Source organism: Lipotes vexillifer, unplaced genomic scaffold (assembly GCF_000442215.2).
Source record: "Lipotes vexillifer unplaced genomic scaffold, Lipotes_vexillifer_v1.1 scaffold71, whole genome shotgun sequence".
In the NCBI taxonomy this organism is placed as follows: Eukaryota; Metazoa; Chordata; class Mammalia; order Artiodactyla; family Lipotidae; genus Lipotes; species Lipotes vexillifer.
In genome coordinates this window covers 4,777,246-4,783,472 of record NW_006793703.1, presented here as the reverse complement: position 1 = coordinate 4,783,472, position 6,227 = coordinate 4,777,246, and the positions used below count along the sequence as shown (strand labels likewise).

Here is a 6,227-nt window from a genome sequence, read left to right as displayed (position 1 = left end):
GCGGAGCACAGGCTCCGGACGCGCAGGCTCAGCGGCCATGGCTCACGGGCCCAGCTGCTCTGCGCCATGTGGGATCCTCCCGGACCAGGGCACGAACCCGCGTCCCCTGCATCGGCAGGCGGACCCTCAACCACTGCGCCACCAGGGAAGCCCTAGACTTTTTAATGATGGCCATTCTGACTGCCTACCATCACTTTTCTCATCAATGAAATGGAAATAATAACACCTTGCAGAGCTTGTCTCATGATTTAGCCCCACTGTTTATAGGGGAGAGATTGTTTTATAATTTTATGCTCCTTGTATTGGCCTTGTCTTATTGATATCAAATGTATAAACCTTATTAAATGATTTTTTAAAATAAAATTTGGCATTTAAATTCTATTGGTTCCAGGATGGTCAAGGTCAATCTGCAATCATTTCTCACACCAGCTGAGACCACTCACTCACTTCACCCATCTGCAGACAGGTCAGTCCCAGGCTCCTGGAAGAGCTTTCCAGCACTGTCCTATGATCTCCAAGACAGTTTATGTGAGATAGGAATTAACCTCTTGGAATGTTTGGTAAAACTTATCTGTAAAGTAGTTTATCCCTAATATTTATTTTAAGGTGAGTGGTAACAATAATTGTGGGGTATCAGAAAGAGGAGTTTTAAAACTATCATTCAGTTTGTGTAAATGTTAATGCCTACTTAGTTTAATACTCTTGATTGAGTCAATTTTGGTAATATATATTTTAGAAAATTGCCCAGTTCATCTGGGCTTTCCAATTTATTAGTATAAAATTATTCCCAGTGTTCCCTTTTGTTTCAAATATCTACTGTGTATGTCTTCTTTTTCACTTTTAGTATTGTTTATTTGTGCCTTCTTTTTTCTGTGGTCCTCTTACTAGAGGTTTGTCTGTTTTATTAAACTTCAAAGAATGAGGGCTTTTTTGTTGTTTTTCTCTTTATTGGTTTTTTTTTGTGGTCTCATTAATTTCTACCCCTTATTTTGTTTACTTCTTTGGCTTTTTATGTTCTTCTAGCTTCTTGAGTTCAGTATTTAGCTCATTTATTTTCAGTCTTTTTGATTTTTAATAAACCATTTAGTTGCATTCGGCAAGTTTTGTTACAGAGTAATTTTATTTTTATTTCTATTTTGTAACTGCTGTGAGTTTCTCTTTAACCAATGACTTGTTAATGATTTTTTAAATTCTTTGTTTCTAATTTAATTGCATTTTGACCAGAGGATGTTATCAGTTCTTTGGAATTTATTGAGACTTCTTCTGTTCTCTACATAGTGACTTTTTATTAATATTCCATGTGTGCTTAAGAAGAACATGTGTTCTCACTGAGCATATATATTGTTATATTCAATATAATTATGCCATGTAAATATCTGATACCTGTTCTAGATTTTGCCAGGTTCAGCTAACAGTTTTTCACTAAGGCAATGGTTTTGTTAGTTTCTCCTTATAGGCCTGACAGTTTACTCCATATAGTTTGAGGCTATCTTGCTACATCCTAGCATAAGATTGACTTATTCAGTGTGTGGATTGATCTGACTACCTGAAATGTTTCTTTATAATGCTTTGGGCCTTAAATTTTATTTTCTTTCATACTAATATGTCAGAACTAGTTTGGGTTAATGTTTTCCTGGTGTAACTTTTTCTAGCTCTTCATTTTAGCTTGTTTATGTTGCTTTGCTTTAAACATATTTCTTATAAGTAAATAGCTGATCTTGTTTTTCATTCAATCTGAGAGTCTGTATCTTTTAATAATGAGTTTGATCCGTTTGTATCTGTTGTGATTACTGACATACTTGCACTTACCTCTGTTGTTCATTTTCTATTTCTTCTTAACTGTGTCTTTCCTTTTCTGCTTTCTTTCTCCTTCTATTAGATTGATTCAGTTTGCTCCACTCGCCAACCCCTACCCCCATATTTCCTTCTACTGGCTTGGAATTTATGCATTCTATTTCTTTTATTACAGCCCTTAAATAGTGAAAATGTGCACCTACAATAGCTAATGTCATTTGGTATCTTTATCTGCCTTCTGAACAATACAAGAACCTTAAACATGTTCATTCTGATTTGCCCATCTCATCTTCCAAATCATTTTTGCCTGGTATTTTAATTTCATATTGTTCATAAGTTGCCCTGAATTAGACATTATTTTAAAGTCAGTATCTATTTAGATTTATTAATGTTTTATTACTTTTTTTATTAGTGTCAAACTTAATTTTTACAACCGCATTCTTATATCTCTCTCCTTTTTGTTGGGTTAATTTGGTTTCACATTTAATATGTAAATGTTGGATCTATGTCGGTTTAATTGGATATAAGAAGCGTGGAACAGATCTAGCTTTGTCATATCCAAATAGCTAACCAGTTGCACTTATGTATTTTTACTGAATAATCCATCCCCTATATATTTGAATCTATTGTTGAATATGATGTTCTAATTGATAGGTTTGTAGATTCAGATATATATGAGATTTATTATATAATAAATAGAGCATTTTATATTTTTGGGAAAAGGATACAGGTTAATTGTTGGTCTAATATAGCACTCTTAATTATAGTATTTTATAATACAATTTTCATATTTAGTAAGGTACTTACCCCTTGTAAAAGTTCTTTTTCAGAATCTTCCAAGCTATTTTCTCAGTGCTGTTTTTCTAGAACAACTTTGAAGTGAAGTGGGCGTGAAGATCTCTTTGAGATCCTATTTTCATTTCCTCTGGATATTTACCCAGAGGTGGGATTGCTGGATCATACAGCAGTTCTATTTTTAGTCTTCTGAGGAACAGCCATACTGTTTTCCATAGTGGCTGCACCACTTTATGACAGAGCCTCTTCTTGACCCAGCTCTTGCTCCATGCCTGAGCCGGGTCCAGAGCGGCAACAGCTCTTCCCACCCACCTCCCCAAATCTGACTCTGTCAGGGATTATGTGGCAACAGCAGGACAGGTGATATCCAAATGTACAGTTCTTAAGTGTCCTACATACAAGTGAGAGGTAGGCTTTTCTGGGTGTTTCTGACTGGTTTCCCAGGACATCACTGATGACAGAAACATTGTAATCCCACTGCCACCTGGCCTGCTGCTGGACGCGTTAAGTGTGAGATAGAGTGTGCTCAATAATAATGCGAAAATGAGGATTAAATGTCCCAAACTTCCCCACACTCACAATTGTAGTTTGGTAAGGTATTCTCACTTTGCTTTGTGGAGTGTCTCCCCTAATTATTACACATGCCTCAAAACCTAATTGGGAAATAAGAAACTCAAACTTTTGGGAAGCTCCCTGGCGGTCCAGTGGTTAGGATTCTGTGCTTCCACTGCAGGGGGCACCGGTTCAATCCCTGACTGGGGAACTAAGATCCCACGTGCTGTGTGGTGTGGCCAAAAAGAAAGGAAGAAACTCAAGCTTTCTTCCAAAGAATTAAGGATGATTCTGTTATTCTAATTTATTTTCTGGAGTTTGGAAGTAAGCTCTTGTGGTTCAGAGGTCAGGACCCTACTAGTAGGCAGTATCAGATAACTCCCACCTTCCTACCAAGATACTGACAATTACATCTTATCTTGCAAAGGATGGTGGGAAGACTAATTAGTTGCTAGGCAACAATGATTAAGTGAAGGAAGTGATTATGCTTTGAAGAGACTGGCACATAATCTTTAAGTGGCTATGAAATTTTGATTGTCAATATATAAAAAATAAACCTGGTTGCAGAGAGAGAAAAAAATCTTAGCAGAGACAACTCAAAACCATGGACAGTTGAATGATCACGAGGGTCCAATTCCAACCATTTTCGATGCGTATTTTTTACTTTGAACCCAGTAGTTGTTCCAGGACTGAAGAGCACCGAGGTTACTTCTCTCCTCTTTCCTTTTTTCCTCCTCCTTTTCCCTCCCTCTCCACCCTCCTATCCCCCATCCGTCATACCCCACCTTCCCTCTGCCACTGTGTATTAGTTCACCTGGGCTGCCATAACAAAATAGCACACACTGGGTGGCTTAAACAACGGAGATTAATTTTCTCACAATTCTGGAGGCTAGAAATCCAAGGTCAAGGTGTTACAGAGCTGATTTCTTCTGAGGTCCCTTCCCTTTGCCTTTTAGATGTCCATCTTCTCCCTGTATCTTCACATCATCTTCCCTCTGTGTGTGTCTGTGTTTTAATCTCTTTTCATAAGAACATCAGTCATGATTGGATTACAGTCCACCCTAATGACCTCATTTTAGCTCAGTTACCTCTCTCTTTTGTTTTTTTTTTTTTTTTTTTTTGCGGTACGCGGGCCTCTCACTGTTGCTCTTTTTTTTTTTTTTTTTTTTTTTTTTTTTTTTGGCTGCACCATGCAGCTTGCAGGATCTTAATCTCCCCGACCAGGGATCCAACCCGGGCCCCGGCAGTGAAAGCACCAAGTCCTAACCACTGGGCCACCAGGGAATTCCCCAGTGACCTCTTTAAAGACCCCATCTCCAAATACAGCCCCACTCTGAGGGTTAGGACTTCAACATATGAATTTGGAGCAACACAATTCTCCTAAGAACCGCCCTCCCTCCTCCAGCCTCTGTATATGCTCAGCCGTCCCCTGACATTCTCCTTCCTCCCTCCTCCCTCTCACTGTACACCCTTCCCCTTTCTCCTCCTCCCTTCTTCCTCCCACTTTACTTCTCTTAACTTCAGCTTGCTGCCTGCATCCATCATGCCCATTAGATGATCTTTTTCTTCTCCATGGTGGTCTATTGAGCAAGGCCCTGTGGATACAGAGCTATAAACAAGAGACCCTGCCTTCAGGGCTCTTAAATCTGGTTAGAGAGATGAGACGCACGTAGGAAAGAATCAGTCACAAAACAGAGCCCCGATGCTTAGAACCAGGTGAGTGGCCCAGGCAGCAGAGTGTGTAGGATCCGAGCGGAGAGGTGACCATAAGCTGGTGGGAGCCGCCCCCGGAGAGAAGGGGGGCAGTCAGTGTGCGCTGAAAGGCGAGGCAGCCTCAGGGGAGGACGAAGGCCACTGGTGGCAGGAGGAACAGTGTGAGGCCAAAGGTGGGAATGCGCAGTGGGTTTGGTCACATTGGTGGCCGTCAGAGTGCCATGCAGAGGAGGCTGGGCAAGATGCTGTGGGCAGTGGAGCCTCTGAAGCTTCACTCCCACGACGCTGAGATGAAAGGCTTTGGGGGCTGTCTGAGGATGGGTCACACCATGCAGGAGGTGAATAAGTCCACCCGTTTGGATTGCAGCCAACGGTTCAGAACCAAATGACTTATTAGGATAAAAGGTATATATTTTATAATGACATGACTCTCCAATGAGACTTGGGGCGGTGAGGGGACCACAGTCACATCTAAAACCCAGGGGACATGGCAGAGAGGCAGATGGACAGGACTCAGGACTGGTGCACGGGAAACTGGGAGTCCAGACTGGCTCTGCCTCCAAACTGCTGTGTGATCTTGGGCAGGTCACTTACCCACTCTGGGCCACATAGTCTGTGTTGGAAAATGGGAGGATAGGGCTAGATCAGAGGTTTTCAAAAGATGAGTAACCAGAGCCCCGATACGTAAAGCAGATGAAAGTGGAGTGTCACTTGCTCAAGTCTACCCACTTGAGCTCCAGGAGCTGAGCCTGAAAGTCGGGGGTGGGGGCTGTATGGGGCAAAAGACCTCTAAGTGCTCTGCAAGCTCTTTTGGTGACAGTAAAATCCAGGACTCCCAGACCACACTTCTGGACTCCCTAGAGGGGGCCTGTAATCCCAGGTCAATTTGTGAGAAAAGAATAGTTGGTTTTCAACTGAGCACCTCCTCCAGCCCCCAAGCATTCCTAGCTTTACATAAAAATCCATTACTCCCCAATCATATATAACCCATCCTTATTTATTTTGATCCAAACATACTTAATAGGCACTGACTATGGACAAGAACTTTTACAAATTACCCTGACGACACACAAAGAAATTGGGCACTGTATCCTCTTTTCAAATTCAGGCTGCTTGTTTTTTGCACGAGCCTCACACTCTATTTATTTATTTATTTATTTATTTATTTATTTATTTGCGGTACGCGGGCCTCTCACTGTTGTGGCCTCTCCCGTTGCGGAGCACAGGCTCCGGACGCGCAGGCTCAGCGGCCATGGCTCGCGGGCCCAGCCGCTCCGCGGCATGTGGGATCTTCCCGCACCGGGGCACGAACCCGTGTCCCCTGCATCGGCAGGCGGACTCTCAACCACTGCGCCACCAGGGAAGCCCCTCAC

At 41.9% G+C, this 6,227-nt stretch overlaps 1 protein-coding gene across 1 annotated transcript in view; it reads left to right on the top strand.

The window, feature by feature from the left end:
• SVOPL (SVOP like) overlaps positions 1–6,227 on the top strand; it is a 77,759-nt gene that overhangs the window by 19,937 nt on the left and 51,595 nt on the right.